Source organism: Triturus cristatus, chromosome 1_2 (assembly GCF_964204655.1).
Source record: "Triturus cristatus chromosome 1_2, aTriCri1.1, whole genome shotgun sequence".
NCBI classification, from domain to species: domain Eukaryota; kingdom Metazoa; phylum Chordata; class Amphibia; order Caudata; family Salamandridae; genus Triturus; species Triturus cristatus.
The window spans coordinates 1052983710-1053008800 of NC_140580.1; positions in this window are offsets into that span (position 1 = coordinate 1052983710).

Below are 25091 nucleotides of genomic sequence, written 5' to 3' on the forward strand. Positions count from 1 at the left end.
CGCTCCCAGTATGGCACAAAGGGAAATGCACAGCCCCTTGGCAAGACCCAAATGAACACCCCACACACCTCAACTCCACAACCATGCAACTCACAACTCTGGCAATGCACACGTCACAAAATCACATACAACATGCAAAACAACATGCCCACCCACCAGAAACGACAGAACAACTTACTATGGTAACCTGGGCAAGCCGTGAACATGATCCATCAATGGCATGGCACCTCAGCCACACAATAGATGACTGAGGGGAAATGTGGAAACCAGGCATGTGTGAAGGAGGCAGGAGAGCCATGATTGGAAAAGCACACAATGCCAAGAGTAGCGGAGATGTGCTGGACTGACCGCAGTATGCAGAACACACGCATATCCATGGCGACATACACCGCTGGTGTATGCAGTGGACGCAACCATGTCACCCCAGCCAGTGGGGGAATTTGCGGAAATGTTGCCTGTTACATCCCCCCCGTAAGCGTGAACAGAGTGGGATGGCAGGCATATGCCAGCCCAGTGCAGGTGTGTGAATAAAAAGCACTTCGGGAATGCCCAACGTCTCTGCCATGGGCGACGCATCTCACCCCACCACAAGTCCGACGCCGTCCTCGTGAGCGGATTTGCCTGCGATCCTGTGGGCCTGCTGTACCCCGGCCTAATGGACCCCGGACACGTCAGGCCCTCCCCTGCGCAGCCAGGCCACACTGATCACCTGCTGACACCGGCGTGTGTCAAGGAGGGCCCACCACGTGCCGGCACAAGCTCCAAGCCCAAGGCCCGTGACCTTGGCAGTCTCATCAGACCATCAAGGCCTCCACGACACAGGCCCGTTTCAGTTGTCATACTCTACTGCTGTCTCCGGCCTACACTATGGTCAAGTAGGTCACACATTTGGAACTGAGTCTTGATCATACATTGTCCGTGTACACACAATAATGAAGATTCTACTTCACTGTACTCCCTACGATCAGGTGGCAGCAACCATGTGCCTAGCATCCCAACGATACGTGACTGTGGGCCCTTGCTGACCGCTGCCTCCGGCCCACGCTGCGGGCGAGTAGGTCACACATTTGGGACTGAGTCTTGATCATACATTATCCGAGTACGCACATTAACGAAGAGTTTACTTCACTGTACTCCCTTCGATGTGGTGACACCAAGTATGTGCCTGGCCTCCCAACCACACGTGTCTGTGTGTTCTGCTTGGGTTTTCGGATCAGATAGAACCCGCTCATCAGAGCCTCACTAACCCAGACAGAACGCTACCCCCTCCCTAGGGCCTATTTACAATAGTGCAACCACATATATCTACCACCTAAGGACAGGGAATTCCTACTATACATACCAAGACCTCTTATAATCGGCGGCCTCGCGATCCCATATGGATCCAGACCTCTCTGCCCATACGACAGTATCACAAGTGGCGGCCTCGTGATCCCATACGGATCCAGACCTCTCTACCCAGACGGCAGTCTCAGCACAATCGGCGGCCTCGCGATCCCATACGGATCCAGACCTCTCTGCCCATACGACAGTATCACAAGTGGCGGCCTCGCGATTCCATACGAATCCAGACCTCTCTGCCCATACGACAGTATCACAAGTGGCGGCCTCGCGATCCCATACGGATCCAGACCTCTCTACCCAGACGGCAGTCTCAGCACAATCGGCGGCCTCGCGATCCCATACGGATCCAGACCTCTCTACCCAGACGGCAGTCTCAGCACAATCGGCGGCCTCGCGATCCCATACGGATCCAGACCTCTCTACCCAGACGGCAGTCTCAGCACAATCGGCGGCCTCGCGATCCCCTACGAATCCAGACCTCTCTGCCCATACGACAGTATCACAAGTGGCGGCCTCGCGATTCCATACGAATCCAGACCTCTCTACCCAGACGGCAGTCTCAGCACAAGTGGCGGCCTCGCGATCCCCTACGAATCCAGACCTCTCTGCCCATACGACAGTATCACAAGTGGCGGCCTCGCGATCCCATACGGATCCAGACCTCTCTACCCAGACGGCAGTCTCATACGACAGTTCATCCTATGATCACCATAACATACAAAAAGGGAATCAGTCTCACTATTCATCAGCTCACACAAGGATTGCCAGTTCGAGCATAGCCTGTTCTCAGGTTCGAGGGGCTCCTCTTTCCCTTATTCAGTTACCACTTACCTGATCAGGGTTAACATCTGTTCATGTAGCCGCAGCTGACTAGAAAAATAGGCTACCCTCTCATACAAGAACACGCAGCACATGTTGGTTCACTACAAACTGGGTACTTTATTACACGATCACATAACATTACGATATAACACATAACCTGCAAAGAAAAGTGAAAGATTAAGTTGTACACTCTAATAAGAAAGGGTCAACATCACCTTAGTAGTATGTAGCCTGCACTCAGTGGTCATCTAGGTTCCCTTCTCGTCTGTGCCTCGGCTCGCCTGGAAGTCACCCTTCTCCGAGTCACTGGGACCTCTTCCTTATCGGCTACTCTCTCCTCTCTGGCTATTCTGCTAGGAGAGCATCTGTCTCTCGGTTCTTCTCCGCCTTCAAGATGGCGTCTGTCTTCCCTGGAATAAGTAGTAGCTTTACTGCTAACGGCTAGATGCCGCCTACGGACTGAACATGTAACTGCCTCAGACTTTCACTAATATAGAGGTGCGTTTTCTCATGGAAAATTCCGGCCTGTAACCTGCCGCCCACCAAATTCTTGTACCTCCCCGTACCAAGGACACGTTCCCAGCCGGCCGGCCTGATGTAGTGTCTTCGGCATGAAGAAAAATACAATCCTTCGATAAGGGCCGGCCTGAACCGGTTCTCTCCAAGCGAATAACACCTCATAACTAAAACATTACATTTGACCTAGAAGCATCCCAAGCTGCCGGAGCAGAAAGAAAGATGGAGTCTCTCCCGTTTGAGGCCTACCAGGCCTGAATTCAGCACAGCTCCATGAAATACCCTCACTACAGGACAGGTTATCCCTAATACTAACGAATCTATCCCCTAGGCTATGTGTGCAAGCCCTGATCTATGGGGAAGAGCACAGGATCATATCGAAGTGCCTAGTAAATAGGCTCCATTCACTACTCTAACCCTTAGACTTGAATGGTAAGAGACTGAAGTCACATTTAATCATCTTTTCCTCACAAGAAGGCCGGGAAAATCGAGCAGAACATTTCACCCTTGACTTCAGTCTATTATACATTCATTAAATAGAACTAATATCTGTGGAAGAATAATATGAAACAAGACTAACTGATCTATGTCTAGTACCAGGTGTGCAGAATTGAAGTAGTGAAGGAATACACTGAATAAAGCAACAGATAGAAATCAAAATGCCGATAGTAATCAGAATACCTCCTAATATCTGACGTAACAAATGCAAATCAGGTAACCAATTAAAGAGCCAGTCAAACCAGCCCTGGTCAATGTGTTTTCTAACTTCTTCTGTCAAGTCATGTAGTTTATCAATGTGAGCTTGAATGGATTTTGTATGATCCGACAAGTTAAAACAACAAAGACCCTCAAAATCGGAACAATCGTGTCCATGTTTAAGCAAAAGATAATCAATGGCTGCTCGATTTTGCAAGATAGCCCTACGTTCACCCTGGGCGTCTAATAGCATGTCAGACAGGACTGTAGAAGTATGATTGATGGATTTTACCATCCAGCAGGCCATTTTCCCAATAGATTTGGCATTATAAACTGCCAAAGCAGGAACACCAACAATTGAAATAGCCAGGCTAAGGTATTCAGACTTGGAATATAAATGCAAAGATGAGTCACAATCCTCCTGTAACCTCACTGTATCTCGAATCACACGAGAGTTGGCATTCGGATGTGATGAGAACATTAACAAGCTCAGTCTAGTAATGGCACAAGGGCCTCCAGAAATATTTGCGGGAATATATGGCCAGGAAGTATTACCACATGAGAAAAGCCATCCGGCAGGTAGTAAAATTGTGCGATAATGACTGGGGGTAACTACCAAACTCTTGCAAGTCATGTTATTCCGAACAGAAGTACATGTTTTCGGTGTCCTTTGAAGGCACAAAGTTCGTTCATGAGCGGTGAATGAAGTGGCACCTTTCAATCTTAAACGCATACATTCAGAAATCGCACTAGGATCACAAGTAAGGAAAAAACACAAATCACCTTGTGTGATATTATAGGTAACTATTTGGGACTGGATGGGGGGTATCGGGTCTGACAGTACAGTACACAAGGGGCAATACTCATGGGCAGGAAAATCGCCCAGAAGAACATTGGGGCGAGCACTCGATATATTAAAAATATGAGTCAAAGTCTCCAATGAAGCAGGGACAGCAACTAAACAAGTCGCTAGAATGTCCGTCACCGATCTCATCGGTGTCAAGCAGAAATGAGGGGCTTTAGTTACTTGTTTGGCTAATGTAATCCAAAAGTTCGACGACGAATCCCACGCAGCGAAGGAACGCGACACTCGGGTTCTCAACTCAGCCCGGGTTGATGGGATCCCTCCTCTCTCGTCGTACCAGCCCAAAAGGAGTCCAACGCCGACACATCCTGCAGCAACAGTCCAAAGAATGATCTGAAAGAGAATCAAATACAAGCATTATTCATTCTCGCAAGTAACATTTGTCAGCCGGGACTGCTTCCCAGCTATCTTTCCCTGGTCTCATAACTAAAATGGTGTTGTCTTGACCGGTTGCAATGACTTCTGCTTGCTCAGGGGGATTCTTAGGCGACTGCACCCAAACTCTGGCCCCAGGATTATCTGTGGAGCCAAAACCTTTCTGGCCTCGTACAGTTAGCAACGTTGGGGCAGTGCCTTTTGTGATCTCACCACTGAAAACAGGCATTATTAGCAATTGAGCCACTCGGTCAGTTTGATGTATCAGTAAGTCAACCTCACTGCTATTCAGCAGGAGCACCTTAATCTCTCCCTGATAATCACTATCAATGATTCCTCCAAGCACCTGAATGCCTTTTACAGCCAGCCCCGATCTAGGGGCGATTAATCCGAAATTTCCAGTTGGTATATGAACACCAACACCAGTTTCAATGATGACTCGATCCTTACTTTTTATAACGGTGTCATCCATGGCATGCAAGTCTAAACCTGCCGACCCTGGGGTCGCTCTACATGGAGCCAAAGCTCCGGGAGTAATTTCCCAGTACATCACAGTCTCTCTGATTTCATTGGGCTTAGCATCAACATTCGGAGGAAACAAACGCATAAGTGGGGATTCAGCATTTAGAAAAGGACGGTTATTCAAAATCAATAACGCTTGAGGCAAAAAGTCTCGCCAATTCTTATACTTGTCATCTGTTAATTTACGTAATTGGTCTTTCAGCAGGCCATTCAACCTCTCCACAAGACCCGAGGCCTGTGGATAATATGGTATATGAAACACCCATTCAATATTGTTTTCCACACAGAATTCCTGTACCAATCTTCCACGAAAATGGGATGCATTATCAGATTGAATTTGGAATGGCACACCATAATACATCATAATCAATTCCATTGTTTTAATAGTATTCAATTGGGTAGCTTGCTTACAGGGAAGGGCCACCAACAGGCCACTGTATGTATCAACAATAGTGCAAACATATTGACAATTCCTACTCATAGGAAGTGGACCAATGTAATCAATCTGCCAAATTTGAGCGGGTAATTTCCCGCGATGTAAATGACCTTTAACAATTTGGGGCACTTTGCGCTGCCTGATATGCTGACAAATGGGACAATGTAGAATAACATTTTTAATTAAATCTAGGGGAATATAAATTCCTCGATCAGCAGCCCACCTGCTAGTGGCTTTCTCTCCAAAGTGTCCTGCTTTCTGGTGGGCCCATTTCGCCAATCCCGCAATATCAGAATCTTGCCTGTCCACCACTGCCTCAGCAATTTTAGATTTCTCATCTGCAATGTTATGAAAGAATTTGTCAAGAGAGTCTATCGGGGTATGAGCATCCACATGGAAGATTGTAACAGTACTCTGTGGGAGCATTTCCCAAATCTCCTGCCATAATTCTTTTCCCCACAGTTCTTTTGAATGGATTTTCCAACTATGGGAATGCCAAGTCGGTATCAAACTGCCAGTCCATTGGCAGTAGACCAAGAATCGGTGAAAATATGACATGTGCCAGGTAACTCTTGTTTCAGAACTTGATAAACAGCATAGAGTTCAGCAAATTGACTGCTCTTACCCTCACCAGTTGTACTCAGCAATTTTTGTGTGATCGGATTATAGGACACTGCCTTCCAATGCCGTTTCGTCCCTATGAACCTTGCTGAACCATCCGTAAACCAGACATGGTTTCTGTCCTCCGCCGACAAATCATCAAAAGGTCTACCCCACTTAACAGGAGACTCCTGTACTAAAGGTACGGAACATTCACTCTCAGTCTCAGTCGATGGCGCCCGTGCCACCTGCTCATGCAAAGATGCAACTCCTTTTTGTCCCACACGTGCCCTGTCTTGTATATACCATTTCCATTTAATCACACTCGCCTCTTGAGCGTGTCCAATTCGGTGAGTTTTCGGCGAACTCATAACCCACTGCATGATAGGAATTTCAGGTCGCAAAACTATATCATGTCCCAAAGTCAATTGCTCGGTATCCACCAGAGCCCAATAACATGCAAGTAACTGTTTCTCAAAAGGTGTATAACGCTCACCAGCATCAGGTAACTTTTTGGTCCAAAAACCTAACGGCACTCTACTCTTGCCTTGTTTCTGCCACAAACTCCAATTTGCATAAAGGCCTTGTACAGACACATTCAAATCCACATCACCATCACATACAGGCCATAAATCCAGAGCATGCTGAATTGCTTCTTTTGCCAGACTGAACGCATCTTGCTGTGGTTTATCCCATTCAAATGCATTCTTTTTACGAGTGACACGGTACAAAGGGGCCAATATTTGACTCAAATGAGGAATATGCTGGCGCCAAAAACCAAACAAACCAATGAAGCTTTGGGCTTCTTTCCTGTTCCTCGGAACTGCAAAATCAAGAATTTTCTGTTTAACCTGAGGGATCACTTCTCGGTGCCCCTCATGCCAATTAATACCCAAAAATTTCACAGCCTGGGACGGACCTTGTAATTTATCCGGGTTGATTTCCCAACCTTTCTCACGCAGGCACTCAATGACTCTGTCCAATTGGGTCTGAACTTCCTCTTGTGTTTCACCTTGGATCAAAATATCATCAATATAGTGACATATCTGAATTCGCGGATGAACCGGTACCTCAGCCAAATGCTCTGCCACCAGCCGGTGACATATCGTAGGACTATGCACATAGCCCTGGGGAAGACTTCTAAACGTCATCTGACGCCCGTTCCACGTAAAACTGAATTGTTCCTGACACTCAGGGGCAATCGGAATCGAAAAGAAAGCATTAGCAATATCAATGGACGCATACCATGTACCTGGATGTTTTTGGATTCTTTCAATTAGGGTAATAACATCCGGTACTGCAACAGTCAAAGGGGGTGTGTGTCTATTCAATTCTCGATAATCAACAGTCATGCGCCAAGAATTATCACTCTTACGTACAGGCCAAACAGGATTATTCCAAGCAGACGTAACTGGGGTTATAACTCCTGCATCCACCAACTCCTGAATAGTGGTACTAATCTCTTCATGACCACCTGGAATACGATACTGCTTCTGACGAACCACTTTTGTCGCCTGGGGAACTTTTATGGGGGGCATTCTTAAACGACCAACCCGTACAGGCCTGGACGATATATAATGTTTAGTTCCAAATTGGTAACATCCATCATCTAAGTGCAAAGTCATTCCTTTCAAAATATCAAGTATTCTTTTCTAGGAATCCTACCTATTCTCATTTCAAGTAAAGTTTGAACTGCAGGAGTTTCCTTTCCACCTAATCCGGTAATTGTAAAAGGCTGACCTTTAAACTTCTTTGATTTTCCATGAATAAGAGTGGCCTCCGCTCCTGTATCTACCAATGCTCGGGCCCTTTGGACATTACGATGTCTCCAATAAATATCAATATCTACATAGGGTCTATTATCTCTGTGAGCCCATCTGTGTACTGGAGCTTGACCTATTTCCTAGTCATCTTTACTGCGTTCTGTGTACCAGGATAAATCAGGATAAAGACTCACGTTTCCCAGGTATCGATACCTCCTGTTCATATCCATCTCCATTACGAAATGGATTCCTGTTCTCTGCATTGTACTGCGGGTTTCGATCGGCCAATATGTGTCGATCCTCTCTCCTTCTCAACTCAGGGGACTGATCCCTATCATCTCTACGTCTGCTGTTAACATAATCATCTCTCCCCCTCTCTCTTTCCCCCCCTCTCTCCCTGTCTCTCTCATGACGGGGGGACAAATCACGTACATAACGGCAATCATCACGACGATCAGAGCGCCCACGGCGGTCGTCATCACCGCTACCGTCAGAAAAACCACGATCACACTCAGTTGTCCGAACACGCCGGGCACCCTCCTTTCGATCCAAGCCACGTTTGCGAAACATTTCCCACAAACGAGAAGTAGTCTCACCGTCAATATCCTCCTTCCGCACACCATCGGCCATAAGACCAAAAAACATATCACGTCTAGTAAGTTTATTGTCACCAGGAGTACGAGTGTCAGGCCGGGATTGCCGTTCAGGTTTAAACCACTCACCCAACTCACCGAGTTGGCGTACCGATTCCAGCACCACAGATAACATGTTACCAGTCTGATTAATCAATAAAGTCATCATAACCTGCTTATAAGCAACAGGGGAAGAACGAATAATACGATTCCGCACAGAAGATGTCAAGAAACCATCAAGCAACCTGTCAGCAGTATTTAGAAAAATTGCCGTTTTCATCACCTCCTCTTTGAGACGTTGCGCAGCATCGCGCAAAGTATACCACGGTTTGTCATTCACAGGCCAGTCAGACTCAGTAGGATATTTTTGATTACAACCCTCAGTCGCCAATTGAAGCAAAGAAATTTGACCACCTACATTAAAGTTACGAAAATGATCCTGTACAGTAGAATCCGAACTCAAGGAACAAAACTTCAAACAATCGCCAGTATCCAACATAATGCCAGCAGCGCCCAGTTCATAAAGGCGCACCATCCATGCGAGTAAGGTCTCACCAGCTCGCTGCCGAAATCGCTGCAAAATATCACTAATTTCTTGTTGAGTAAAATCCTCCAAAGAGTCTAAAGCAATACCATTCGGAGCACCGGGAGCCTGCTGCAACTTCCGCCGAAAAACTGGATGCACCGAGACCGCGGGACGAGCATCACAAGGAGGTCGACCAGTACACATAGAGGAACAATCAGTGTAAGAAGCATCGACCCCACTCGAAGGACGAGCGCAATCATTGGGTGCACCATCAGAGGCGCAAGAAGCAGACTTACAATCACGGCAGGAGCGAGAGGACTCGCGCTTGGCAGACTCCTCACCCGAGGAAGGAGAATCACTCGAGTTCCAGATATTACCATCCCATTCATCAGGATTCCAATCCAGTCCGGCTTTCGCCACGACCAGACGCACCTTTCGCTTCGAAACCCGACCACGCCGATTTTTGTATTTATAACGAGCAATTCGCACAGCCGCCCTCTCGGCAATAGTTTGGTACGTCTCAAGTTTGTCAGCAAGCAACTTATTTTGACACCGCAACAAAGTATGAGCATTCTGAATCTCAACAAAGTTCGCTTCCACATCCTTATGCGATTTCTGCAACTTCAACAACCTCTCATGCAGAATCCTGTACGCAGACAGAACAATCCAACCTCTGCGCCCCAAAACGGGAAGCTCATCACCCTTAGATACCGGGGCCTTCTGTAAACAAGTAATCACATTAGCCGGCTCCGCCAGCTCCAAAAAAGAATTCCAATTCTCACTCAAACCAGTAGAATCAGCCCACTCACGGGCTAAGGCTTCATAAGGCGTTGAATCCCAGCCGGGAATATCAACGGGCAATTTAAAAGTAGATTTCGACTTTCTAGAAAACATCTCGGAACAGAAAGAAAAAGAGAAAAAGAGAAAGAAGAAAGAAGAAAGAGAAAAAACCACACTCACAATTATATAGAAATAATATACAAACGAAACCACGCACGCGCCGAAAGCAAACACGATACAACCACAACGCACACAGGTTTCGTAAACGGTTCGTGACGCCAAATGTTCTGCTTGGGTTTTCGGATCAGATAGAACCCGCTCATCAGAGCCTCACTAACCCAGAAAGAACGCTACCCCCTCCCTAGGGCCTATTTACAATAGTGCAACCACATATATCTACCACCTAAGGACAGGGAATTCCTACTATACATACCAAGACCTCTTATAATCGGCGGCCTCGCGATCCCATATGGATCCAGACCTCTCTGCCCATATGACAGTATCACAAGTGGCGGCCTCGTGATCCCATACGGATCCAGACCTCTCTACCCAGACGGCAGTCTCAGCACAATCGGCGGCCTCGCGATCCCATACGGATCCAGACCTCTCTGCCCATACGACAGTATCACAAGTGGCGGCCTCGCGATTCCATACGAATCCAGACCTCTCTGCCCATACGACAGTATCACAAGTGGCGGCCTCGCGATCCCATACGGATCCAGACCTCTCTACCCAGACGGCAGTCTCAGCACAATCGGCGGCCTCGCGATCCCATACGGATCCAGACCTCTCTACCCAGACGGCAGTCTCAGCACAATCGGCGGCCTCGCGATCCCATACGGATCCAGACCTCTCTACCCAGACGGCAGTCTCAGCACAATCGGCGGCCTCGCGATCCCCTACGAATCCAGACCTCTCTGCCCATACGACAGTATCACAAGTGGCGGCCTCGCGATTCCATACGAATCCAGACCTCTCTACCCAGACGGCAGTCTCAGCACAAGTGGCGGCCTCGCGATCCCCTACGAATCCAGACCTCTCTGCCCATACGACAGTATCACAAGTGGCGGCCTCGCGATCCCATACGGATCCAGACCTCTCTACCCAGACGGCAGTCTCATACGACAGTTCATCCTATGATCACCATAACATACAAAAAGGGAATCAGTCTCACTATTCATCAGATCACACAAGGATTGCCAGTTCGAGCATAGCCTGTTCTCAGGTTCGAGGGGCTCCTCTTTCCCTTATTCAGTTACCACTTACCTGATCAGGGTTAACATCTGTTCATGTAGCCGCAGCTGACTAGAAAAATAGGCTACCCTCTCATACAAGAACACGCAGCACATGTTGGTTCACTACAAACTGGGTACTTTATTACACGATCACATAACATTACGATATAACACATAACCTGCAAAGAAAAGTGAAAGATTAAGTTGTACACTCTAATAAGAAAGGGTCAACATCACCTTAGTAGTATGTAGCCTGCACTCAGTGGTCATCTAGGTTCCCTTCTCGTCTGTGCCTCGGCTCGCCTGGAAGTCACCCTTCTCCGAGTCACTGGGACCTCTTCCTTATCGGCTACTCTCTCCTCTCTGGCTATTCTGCTAGGAGAGCATCTGTCTCTCGGTTCTTCTCCGCCTTCAAGATGGCGTCTGTCTTCCCTGGAATAAGTAGTAGCTTTACTGCTAACGGCTAGATGCCGCCTACGGACTGAACATGTAACTGCCTCAGACTTTCACTAATATAGAGGTGCGTTTTCTCATGGAAAATTCCGGCCTGTAACCTGCCGCCCACCAAATTCTTGTACCTCCCCGTACCAAGGACATGTTCCCAGCCGGCCGGCCTGATGTAGTGTCTTCGGCATGAAGAAAAATACAATCCTTCGATAAGGGCCGGCCTGAACCGGTTCTCTCCAAGCGAATAACACCTCATAACTAAAACATTACATTTGACCTAGAAGCATCCCAAGCTGCCGGAGCAGAAAGAAAGATGGAGTCTCTCCCGTTTGAGGCCTACCAGGCCTGAATTCAGCACAGCTCCATGAAATACCCTCACTACAGGACAGGTTATCCCTAATACTAACGAATCTATCCCCTAGGCTATGTGTGCAAGCCCTGATCTATGGGGAAGAGCACAGGATCATGTCGAAGTGCCTAGTAAATAGGCTCCATTCACTACTCTAACCCTTAGACTTGAATGGTAAGAGACTGAAGTCACATTTAATCATCTTTTCCTCACAAGAAGGCCGGGAAAATCGAGCAGAACACTGTGGGCCCTTGATGACTACGCCGATGGCCTACACTGCAGTCCAGCAGGCCTCACGCCAATCCACTCCAGTACATACAAGCCAGGACACGTCAACATCGCTGACTGAACACCCGCTCGCAGGGCCGGCTTTAGCACTGGTGGCGCCCGCTGCAAGAATCATTTTTAGCGCCCCCACACTCCATGACTGCCTCCTCAGATTCTCTTACTGCCACTGAGCATAAGTGCCCCTCATCTCTCCCCATGAGTTTGGCGCCCCCTCCCCAAGTCAGCACCCAGTGCGGCCGCACCAGTCACACTGCCATAAAGCCGGCCCTGCCCGCTCGACTCTGGTGCTTTTGCCTCAGTCATCCACATGTCACCCCCAAATGTCATCTCAACGTCGTGTGTTAGAGTTCCAGGAGGGGCTTGCTGAAACACATCTGGCCCTTGCTGACCACTGCCTCCGGCCTACACTGCAGTCGAGTAGGTCACACACAATTTTGAATTCAGCCTTGATTTATTTATGGCTAGCTTGATGTCATTGGCCTCATCGCAGACTGCATCCCCTTTCAGCCCGGTGCCACTAAGTCTGTTCCCCGAGACCCATGGACACTTTCTGGTTGGACTTTGGTGGTGACTGAGTCCATGGACTTGGGGTTGTCGTTGCCATCATGTTGGTGATACTGACTTTGTGGCGAAAACGATGCTGTGGCATTCCACTCCTCCATTTGCTGCTTCCAGATAGCTTCCACCCTCTGCATCATGCCCTGGAGGACAGCTTCCACTGTCCCTCGCAACCCTCTGCAACCCTCCGCAACCCTCCGCAACATACACCTCGGACATTGATGAGGACCCGCTCAGGTTGCATGGCCCATCTGACTGCACCGCAAGTCACCGTCCCGTGGCTGAGTGCCTGTGCCGACCGCAGTGCATCTGGGGCCACTAACTCTGTGCTGGTCAGGTCCAGGACGCATTCTTCTGAGATATTGGTTGGCCTCTGAGTCGATCGCCTTGGGGTCATCAACGCCATGTGTCTGTGGCCGTGCGCTGTCCGCAGCCTCCGACCTCAACTGCGGCCCACCAGGGCCCATACATCAAATCGAGTTCTGACCGGCCCGGACGTCCCATCACCGCAGGAGGCACATGCCACCACTGCAAGGACCACTTCTAACTGCCATCTGCCAGAGTTGAAACGGTGGTCCTGACAGACTTACGGAGTTGCTCACACCTATCGTGGATGCCATCATCGGCCTGAAACCCTGCTCAGCACTTCAGGTGCCACTAACTCAGAGCACCGCAAGCCATCGTCCGTTACTGATTGAGTTTTGTGCTTTGGAGAGGTTGCGCAGCAATATCATCTCAAGCAGTGAGGGAAACCTGGGATGTTGATGAGGAAGATGATGCAGGTCTAACACACCCCACTGCATCTGCATCAGGAATATCTCGAAGGGACACAATTCGAGACTTTTTCTTCACATGAGCACGCTCAACTCTAGTATCCCAACCACAGTGCACTGCAACTCACGGACACTTCTGTTTGCATGTTGGGTGTCCTCTGGACTTTCTCCGGCTCCCTCCATGTTGCTCAGCAGTTGACTCTGTTATACAGGTGTTTTCAGTTTCCGTTGCACTGGTGTCCACTGTTCAAGTGGTTGCCAGCACCAAGCATTCCGTGCATGCTGGCTTACACTCAACCCACACATCCAGCACAGGCATCACTGTACATGTGGCCCTGTCAAAAAAGGGGCCGGGCGCACGTGCCCGTAGCCAGTTCAACATGATATATGCGTGTGTCCTTGTGGTCTTGTTGTATGCATGAGGACCCTGGGCCCTACAACATTGCATTGTGCTGTGTGCAGCGGACACAGACATGTCACTGCAGGCAGAGGGTTAGAGCTTGGACATGTAGCTTTGTCATCACCCAATCAATTTGTAAGGGAAGTGGCCTGGGCCGTCGTACGCAGAGCCAACGTGGGTGTGTGACTGCTATTTGCTTGACCCTGGGCGTGGTTCTGTACTGTGAATGTGCATCTGCATGTGTCTATGTCAGTGTGGGGTGTAGGTGGTCTCTGAAGGGCAATAGACACCAACATATGTGATCTAGTTCATCTTCCATGGGTCCGGACCCCACCCACTCCTGTTCGGCCACCTCCTTTTGGCATGCTGACACATGACATTGGGGTGCCATGGGTGGGTAGGTGAAGTGTCGTGAGCCAGCTGTGCTTGCGGGTTTGTCCTGCTGTGTGGTCTGTATTGTATTGTATGGGGTTCTTATATAGCACAGCTGTCACCAAACGGGTATCCTGGCGCTTGGAGACATGGTGGATATGAAAATTAGGACAGCAGGAACAACTGACCTCGTAATCAGGAAAAACTTACTTCCTAGTCCTGGCAAATAGCCAGGTCTTAAGGTTCTTCCTGAAGCCCATCAGGGAGTCGGCTTGCCTAATATTTTGAGATAGCTCGTTCCAAAGGCAAGCTGCTGCTGTACCGAAGGCCCTACCTCCCATCCTGGCCATCTTAACTCTAGCAATGGAAACCAGTCTTTGACTGGCAGATCGAAGAGGTCTTCTGGGCACATACCAAGAGAATCTCTCTCGCAGGGCTATCGGACCTATATTGTGTAGAGCCCTATATACCATGCATAAAGACTTAAAGCTAACTCTATTTCTGATGAGTAACCATTGGAGATCCCTGAGAGCCAGAGTAGCAGACGAGCAGCGCTGTCTATCAAGAGCCAGTTTGGCCGCCATAGACTGGACTCTTTGCAACCCCTGCGAGATATATTGAGGGGCGCCCAAATACAGGGAATTGCAATAGTCCAGTCTGCTCAAGATTATGCTTGTAACCACCAGGGGTCTAGCCTCACCAGGCAGGAGAGGGAGAATTCGCCGAAGGGCTCTTAATAAGGCAAAGCAGATGCTAATTGTTTTATTGGCCTGCGACTGCATCTGGAGGTCCTCATCCATCAGAACACCCAAGTTGTGAACCATATTTGTTGCCACTATAGGATCCTACTCAGGCCTAAGCCTAAATGCGCCCAGTAAGGGTTTGATCCTTCTTACAGCTGAATAGTAGAGCAGCTCTGTCTTCCCCCCATTGAACTGTAGGGAATTGGCCTTCAGCCAATCCGAGACCTGGCCCATACATGCCTGGAAGATGTTCATAGGCACCGCGTGCTTTCCTTCCAAGGAGAAAAGCAGTTGAGTGTCATCGGCGTAATTGACCAGGTCGATCCCATAAGATTTTATAATGGGGATCAGAGGGCGTAAGTAGATATTAAAGAGGATTGGACTAATTGCCGAGCCCTGAGGCACTCCGTAACAGACCGGAGACTTCGGGGAGGCAAATGGCGCCATGGTTACCACCTGTTGTCTATTTGATAAATAGGATTGCAGCCATTTCAAGACACAGACCCTCACCCCCAGCCTCTCCAGCCTCGTGATCAGTACTGCATGATTTACTGTGTCGAAGGCAGCCGACATATCCAGTAACACTAACATAGAGGAGTCGCCGTTATCGGCGCGCATTCTTAACTTATCCAACACAGTAGTCAAAGCAGTCTCCGTTCCGTGACCAGGCCGGAATCCAAAATGGTCCCTGTCTAGTAGATGGTTTTCTTCGAGATAACACGACAGGGACTTGCTGACCATTTGTTGCAGGCTCTGTGTTCTCCTCTGAGTAGCTTGGCTGCCCGGGTCCTGGTGGTGGATTGCATGGGATGTCCATGGGCTGTTGTAGGGCATCAGTGTTGAAGGTGTGGTGGTCCTCTCCGGCATCACAGCTGTGTTGTCTTCTGTGCTCTGCTGGAGGTGTCGTGTGCCCCTCTGCAATGTGAAGGGGAGATGCATGTTGACATTGTGTTGACATGTATGTTGGCGCATTGTTCTGGTTTGCATGCAGACTGTTTGACAATGTACACTGTGACTGTTTGGGAGGTGCTGAGTACTGCTGCGGGACAGTGTACATTTGGACTACATGACGGATGTGAGGTTGTATGCGTACTTTAACATTGCACAGTTTCCTGCTCTGTCGGATGTAGTAGTCATGTTTTTGTGCGTTTGCGAAGACAGTTGTGTCCTCTGTTCTGCAGTATTGGCTTTGCGCATTGTACCACGTTGTCGTCAATGTGGGTGTGCTGTTTTGGCTATGTGTGTGTGCTGCAGTGTGCCAAGGGGATCAGGGACATGATCCAGGGTAATTGTGGGTGTGCAGTGTACTACTCCTCGTTGGGCATGTGTGCCATTGTGCCCATCTCTCCCCATCCCCCCAGTCCCTGGTTGTTACTCACCCTGTTGATGTTGTGTCTGGTCCTCTTGGGCTGTGTCCGTACTCCCTACTCCTTGCACCATCTCCACACTGATGACTGTGGCCTAGCTTTCCTCCAGCTCCTCCTGTGGCGCAGGACTGCCACCTCCTGTCGCTGTTGCCGCCTTCCTGTTTGGGGAGGGTTTGTGCATAATTTAGGTTGTCACATCATGCCAGCGCCTCTTGGCCTCCTCGATTGGCCTCCTCGGCACTCCGGCTGCACTCCAGGTGGTCTACTTGTGGGTCAGTTGATGGTAGTGTTCTGTCACCTCCGTGACGCTGATTGGGTTTTGCTGAGGACTGCACCCCATCTTCCTCTCTCTCTTCTCTCTGGCCTTCCCTGACCCCGTTGTACCTTCCTGGTTGTCTGTTGGGCTTGTGGGGTTCGCGTTGGCCTGTGCGCTGGGTCAAGGTGCATCCATGGTGCTGCGCACTTTGGATTGTTTCTGGTGTGTTTTTCTTGTTCTGCTTTGATAGTGCATTTTCCTGCCAGACGCGTGGGATTTGCAGGCCTGTGGCTGGTTTTCGCAGCTTTTTGTATCGCGCTTGGCCTCATCGAAGCTTTTTAGGCGTTCGTGTTTCGCATTTTTGCAGTGTGGCATTGATTTTAACGCAGCCATTTGGCATGTTATCTTGTGACTATCGCATGGTACCGCAGTGTTGTGAATACTTGGTTAACACAGCGTAAATTTCCCGCGATAGACTATGATGTAGGTTGCGTTAAGCAACTTTTGCGATGGTTAACACACATTCTTGAGAATATGCCCCTAAGTTTTGTTGGGTACTGTGCATGATGTCTGGGAATCATTGTTTTAATTAGAGGTTGAAAGAGTGTGAGTGTGTGAATACATTCTTTCAAGGTACAGGGGTTTGAAGATTCTGAGTACATTCCATTTGGAAAAATAAATAATGAAATACTGTACAGGCAGTCAATTTTGTCAATTTATTATATTCCATAATGTATATAAGAATAGAGTTGTAAATACAATGTTAGGATGTCTTTGTGTGAAAATACACTGGAACAACGCCAATTCTTTTGGACATATCATATAGATCTTCAACTAAATGCAGGTTGAATGGGAGACTTATTGCTTAATAATTGTATTTTTCCCCCTTCCGAAGATAGAAATATTAAATGGGGGGGTTCATTTGCTTTGTATATGTGATACTGCAGTTGTGTGTTTGATGATCCAGCACTGGATCACAATGCTGGCAGTGGCAGGTAGAGTGGTTTGCTCAAGACTAGTGAGTCACATGTGCGTTTTGGCTCTGAAACTAGTGCTCCTCTGCACAGTGCCTACTCCTTATGTAATGGGCTGTAACATCTTCCCTGCCACTATTTTACCTGATAGGTGTCTGAAGTCTACTAAAATCTGCTTTTATAAAAATGGATTGAAACATATCATAAATGGCTGATGATTGACTGTTCGTTTTGCACCAATTAATGCTTTGAGATCCATTCAAAAGGCCTGGAAGTGATCAGCATGAAAGGATGCATGACTCACTCTCTACATTCAACACAATCCGAACAGCCTACCATGAGTCAAGCCCTTCTCAATGGTAGGTTCACAACACTTTCAGATTAAAAGAGGATTAGTCAAAGATGGTGAGCCATGACTCATAAAATAACTCAATAACATATCAAAAGGCTAGGTTTTAAAGACCAAGTTCACTTTACTCAATTTAAATTTGATGAAGTCTTACATTACGTGTCATAGGATGCCTTTTTAATGTATTTTTCGACAGTTTCAATGGTCTCAGTAGCTGTATAGCATAGTGGTCTCTGCTGTGGTTTGCCTGCTGGTATTTTATTACACTTAAGGGTTAATATTGTCATGAAAAGAAACTTTAAGTTAAGTAACAAGAAACGCTCTTTAACAAGGTCAGTTTAACAAAACTATTTTAATAGTGTACATTATGAACCTAGACGTCCTCTTACGCTACCTGGAGGCAAACAGTACTTTTTTTTTCTCCGTACCAAAGTTAGCCAGTCAGTAGTCCAAGGTGAGCACCTCACAACATTCTCTTTAATTTCTCACTTGAGACTGATCAATTTATGCACAAATCTCATCTCCCTGTATCTCTGACTGAAACAAAATGCACAGTGATTTCTGAAGTGGCTTAAGGCTCACTATGCCTATTCATCTGCCTTCATTAAAAGACCATGGACCTGTTTATGATCTTGGCGAATGGGATACTCTGTCACAAACATGATGAATATACCGTCTGCTGTATTACAAGTTCAATAGGATATAATGGAATTGTAATTTGTTGGACAGGATATCCGTCACATTTGTGATGGAGTAACCCTGTCCACCATGATCATAATCAGGCCCTTAATCTTGTATATAGTAAATTAGGAACTGTACAAGCAGGAACCGTAAAAGAATTATCATTTCCTTAGGTAAAGCCAAACCAAAATCCTCCTATTTCAATCACTCAGACTGTACAATGGAACATTTTGTAGTTCGCAACTTCAGTCTGGCACTTATTGATGGCCCCCTGTCGGCGGGGCTATAATAAAGCGAATGACCTCACCTTATAGTTGCATCAACACTTCAAGGAATCTATGACACTCTGTATGCCAAACCGTCCACCATCTCTCTCTTCCCTGAAGCGATTAGATGTGGCTATAAATGTAACCTACCACATACTAAGGGGTTGATTAGGATGGTGGAAGGACGGCAACCGCTGGACCGGCGGTGGCAACCGACGGCCTTGCGCTGGCAGTCCTTCCACCATCACACAGAGATTTACCCACCGCCAAATTAGATTGGCGGTGGGTACCGCAGCGGACGCAAAGTCCATCCGCCACAGTAGCACCAAAGGCAATCGTACTGATTGCCTGGCGGACGGTGAAGGGTGGCTAAAATGGTGGATGTGCCTAGAAGGCACCGTCCACAAAATTAGGATGATGACAAAAAGCGGCCTTTCCATGGCGGAGTTGCTGCCATGGAAAGGCATGTGGCGATTGGTTACGGGGGCCCGTTGCGGCCCCATTGTGTCAGGGGTGGTGGGGTGCACTACCTGTAGTTCACTGCACCAAGTGGTAGTCACCGTGTGGTGCCTGTCATGTAGTGCAGTGAAATGGACTTCATGTGATTTTAACATTGCGGCGGGTGTTGCTTTCAGCAGCACCCACTACAATGTTAAAATAAAGGATGCGACCGCCATGGTGGCAGTCGCATCTTAATTTGTGTTGCGGGACTGCTGCAGCCATGGCGGACGGTCCTGAATTGCAACAGGATGGTGGACAGACTCCAGTCTGTCCGCCATCCTAATGGACCCCTTAGTTCCCAAAACAAAATAAGCCACGAAAACCTGTAACTATAACTAAGCAACTTCACAGCATTTTCTGTGATACCTAACAATTCCCATTTATCTTTAAGCACAACAAGGTTGCTTATGCGGATCAAAATTGCTCTTTTATAACTCAACAATATTTAAAGGCAAACAGCATTCCCCCCGAGAAGTTGTTCTTTTTTCCCCTCCGGGAAATGAGATTAAAGCCTTGCTGGTAAGAGTGCTTCCCTCGTTTTGTGATGATCAGATGGTTCCATGCCACCTTGATATTCTTTGGAATTCCATTTGTGAGTACGTTTCTTTATTTTAATTGGTTTCTTTGAAATGAGACGAGACCTCAACTTCCAGAACGAGTCATCTTATCTCCTTACCAGTACGTTGCTCTGCCTTATTGCCTTTTTGCTAAAGAATTTTGGCATAGTTGGGTGGTGGCCCTCCGTCAACCACTTGAATAAAAAAAATATCAATTGCTCATTTAAAATGATCAACCTATTTGATAAGATATTTCATTTTCTCTTGCAGACACACACTTTCACCACTGCTTTTATCCTATAGCGTCTGCTAGCATAGATTAAGGCATAAGAAAGTCTAGAAGTTCTTGAATACAAGTTGTCTGGAACTTCTCCCTTTGCCCAGACGATCGAATAAAATTGCTGTGCGAGCCATTCTCACTTAGTTATTCAGGTAATTAATCCTAACTTATATTTCAGGCCTCTTATATTTAGGATCATAATACCCACTCAAAATCATTTTAAGGTTTGGGGCACTTTATATTTGCCTAATTGAGTTTGCCTTCAGGAGAGTGACTGGCCAAGTACTATGTCGGTTGTAAAGCCTTCAACCTCGGTTTCAATTCCGACTGGCAGACTTTGATTCAGCCAGTCGTAATTGAAACCGGCCAGTCATTTTGTCAGGCTTCCGATGGGCTCATGGAGCCCGTTGACCAGTTGGAACTTGTAGGTAATCCAAATGGGCAGCGGTTGACGCCATCCTGATTATGAAGCAAGGTTTCTGACATGAAAACCCTGTGAGAAAGTATTTTGGGGGCACCTAGCAGGACCCCCTTTTCCGTGCGGCCTCCGGTTGGGGCCCGAAGGGGCACCTATAGAGCCCCCTGTTAATCCTTGAATCTTGTGGGAGGCACCATAAGGTGCCTGCCACAGGGTGCAGGCATTAACACTACCTAACACTACCTCCCATTTCCCAATGGGAACATTTACTAAGGCCGGTTATAGCCGTAACACATGATCCCATAGGGAATGTAGGAATGCAAGCGTTCAGTTTTCAGTCTCATCCTAATCTGGCGGTTGGTCCCGTTTCTGAGCCAGTGTCGGGAGGACAAGTCCGCCCGACATCGTAATAGGCCTCTTTGTATTTCCCTCGAAGACATAAAGACACTAACCAAAAGGAATACATATTTCTCTAGCCACTCCTTCACCTCTATTTCTAGAGCTTACAAATGAGCATTCCTCTTATCGGAGGGTAGCATGCTGTAAAGTGTCGATCTTGTTAGACCTGACATTGTAATATTGCCCAAATGTTTTGCCTTCACTCCTCCTCATTGCCAAATTTGTTTTGTTGACTTTAGAACTCCCTGCACTTGACCACTGCTAACCAGTGCTAAAGTGCCTGTGCTCTCTTCCTGAAACATGGCAACATTGGACTACACCTAATTGACACATTTAATTCACTTTTAATTTCCTAGTAAAGTGATACCACTTGTACCCAGGGCTTGTAAATTAAATGCTACTTGTTGGCCTGAAGCACTCATTTTGCCACCCACTAAAGTAGCCTTTTAAATTAAAATGTGTCTCAAACCTGCCACTGCAGCCTTCCATGCAGTTTTAACCTGACATTTTGACCTGCCGCAATAAACCTTTTGCCAGGCCTAAAACTTTCTAATTCATATAAGCCACCCCAAAGGTAGGCCCTAAAGGTTTATAGGGCAGGTTGCATTGTATATTAAAGAAGTTGGACATTTGGGTTTAAGTTTTACATATCATAGCAGTGAAAACCTCCTAAAGTAATTTTTTCAATGTTTGAAGGCCTTTTGTTCCCATTGACTAACATTTTTAATAAGTGCTAAGTTTGGATTGGTAGCAGATAGAGATATGCGGTTTAGACTGAAATGAATTATAATTTAAAGCCCTATTTAATAGTAAAGTTGGATTTTAAGTCACAATTCTGAAAATATTACTTTTAGATAAGCATTTTCTTTTCCTAATCCTTTGTGACTTCTGCCAGTGTCCAGGGTCACATGACTGTGAATGGTCCTTCTGTTGAGGTTTGTGTATTTCCTCCAGACAGTGACACCAAAGGGGACTAGATGTGGGCAGAATGGGTCATCTTGCTAGAGTATCTGTGTGTGGATCTGTTCCCAGTCCCATTTACACTTTAAAGGGCTTGCCTCCAGCACACGCAAAAGAACTTTACACCAGACTTTTATCAGCCAAGATTTATTGGAGCCCTAAAAAGGGAAGGGGAGATCTTTCTATAACCAGATGTGGGGATAGTGTGGGGAATCCTCCCCACTTCAAAGGCTGGCACTAGGATTAAATATTGGACCTCCAAAGCCACTCATCAGTATACTCCTGAACCTATGGACATTAAAGAAGAAGGATGCTTTTCTCCCTAGAGGACTGCAATGCTGCTTGAGACTTGCCCTGCTCCCTGGAGAACTGCCCTACGGCTACTAGAAGACTGCCCTGGTGCTTGCGGAGTGATTTGACCCCAAAAGAGGGGTGTCCTGCTGCTTGCGGACTGCCCTGCTCTCTGAGAAGGAAGACTGGGCTTGTTGACTTCATCCCAGTTTAGCTGAGTGACTCCAAGGGTCAGTTGGCTGATCTCCTGTCTAAGCTACAGGGACACAACAAGCTCCAGATGCCTCATGAAAATGCCCAGTTGACCTGCTGCACTGAACCTGCAAATGGTCCTACCTGAGCTCTGCTGGTCTCTTGTGGAGTGTATCACCTGATCCCCAAGATGTGCCTCCTCAGGTCTTAGATCCTTGGCTGGCATCAGTTGGGCTTCTCCTATGCAGAAATGTGAAACCCTGAAGGTTTGGGTTCTACCACACATGACAAACCACCAGTGTGAAGCTCCGGTGGCCCAACTTTTTAAGCTACAGCGACAGGCAGTGACACGAGAACTTCCCTTTGCACTAAAGAAACCACAGCCTGCGTTGTCTGCCAATGCGAAGCTCCACCAACCACCATCTGCGTCGCCCATCCACGATGCCAGGCCTGATCTTTATGCTGCAGCGGTGACTATTCATAATGCTCTCACTACTCCTAGTGGCCTCCTCCATTGCGAACGGAATTCTTCGTGCAGGACTTTGAGAAAGTAACTTTTCAGCAGGACTAACTCCATCATGGTTGCCCTGAATTTTTGACTTTCCCCTGGTGTAGCATGACCAGATGACCATGAATGGCACTTTGTGCTTTTTACGTGCTATAGCCACCTAAAACTTTGAAATTGCATATCTCCTGTTATACTGATTGGATTTTTGTCATTTTGGTATAATTTTATTTATTAGAACGTATCCTATTTTCTATTTTTTCAATTTTGTTGCCATTGAACAAGTTAACATCAACACCAGAGGTGGCAATAGGGTATTCCAACTCAGGAAAAGAGAATCAAGGCACATCATCAGCCTTGGGACCCGCTATCTGGGAGGTCATAACATCTATGAAGAGATGGCAATACATCTTCAGAAGGAATAGCTGTTTTTTCCCTCCATCTCTCCTCCCCCCTGCCGTTGGTTTTCCTGTCTCTTGGGTACCTTAGCACTTGCTTTCTACATTGATTATGTATTTTCTCATACTATATGTCCATGTAGTGTCTTATGCAGACTGTCTGAATAGGGTGTCATTGTGTGTCCCTCAGAACCCTGTCACAGAACTTACTTGTCATTATGTCTATCTTTTCAGGAGGAAAGGAAGGGACCCTGGATTTGATCAGGTGTAGCGTCATGGGTTCCCTACCCTTTTCTTCAAGACATCCATCAGGTGTACCACACCCTCCATATAAGAAACTTCACATTTGTTTTATTTTCTATGTTTTATTGTAAGGCGTCATGGGGCCTCTGAACATGTTCCTGCCATTATCCACCATTGAGGTGCCATGCTGTTACTTTATTGCCTTTCACACCCCTACAGACTTACCAGGCACCAGCACTGCCCTGCGACCATGGTCCAGCCACCAGGTTTTTCTGACTGGAGTGGTACCTTTTGACACTAGGTCACCACTCTTCCACTCTCGATCATATAAGGCACCCTACTGCCTTTCCTGCCCAATTCTTCATTCGGGGATATTCACAGGCACTATGCCGAGTACAGACCTTTCACCCCCACCTCAATCATTCTGCACTTGCCTCTACATAGTGTTTCTTTGTGTCCTTGACACCGACTCTTGTACACTCTACTTTCACTTTTGGAGGACCATTGACGAATGAATTTTTCATTGTTGCTATTTTCTCAGCTTCTATACCAGTTATACCATGGCAGGAAGGCATGTTCCTGAATGCAGTATTCACTTTGAAAGGTGGGATTTGTTACTATTTGCTGACAGCTTAGGCACTAATGGCATTTGGTTTGTGCACACATGTGTAATTTTGCAGCATTATGTGTTTTATAGAATACAGGATTCAATTTTAAGTCAACAGTTTGAACATGTTTCAAAATGGCCACTGTTTTCACTATTCGTACACTGCTTGAAGTCCTATGTTAGTTTTTACTTTCATGCATGTAAAGACGCTCGTTTGTTGTACTCATTTCTGTGATCAAGGCAGTATTTCAGTCGAAATGCGTCACAGAGGGTTTATGAAGCAAAAAATCATCTTTTTTTGCTTAAGTATCACTGTTATTGCCTGAGTGCGCACTAATTACTTGCTGCATTGTGATTCACCAGCTTTCTCTACCGGTCCGCGCACCCCTTTCCACAGGCTGAAGGTTTCCGGAAGGAGCATGCGTACGTATGGGATCTATATATATCTAAATGTGTATATATATATATTAACGTGGTATAAAGCACTGTCACTTTGAAGCACACTTGCACTTTAAATTACAAAAAGAAGCAATAAGAAAAAAATGGTTTAAAAATCATGTGACTAATGACGAGCACGTCATGTGATCAAGGCCCTCCGGGGCTGAAACGCGTAATGGCTGCTACATCGCTGTACTGAGAGGAAAATAAATGCATTCTATCGCCAATTCGATGTGGTCTACGCTCCTTTGTGTTTGAAGGACTGAGAAAACTTACGAGGAGTTCGTGGATATATATATATATATATATATATATATATATATATATATATATATATATATATATATGTATATATATATATAGATAT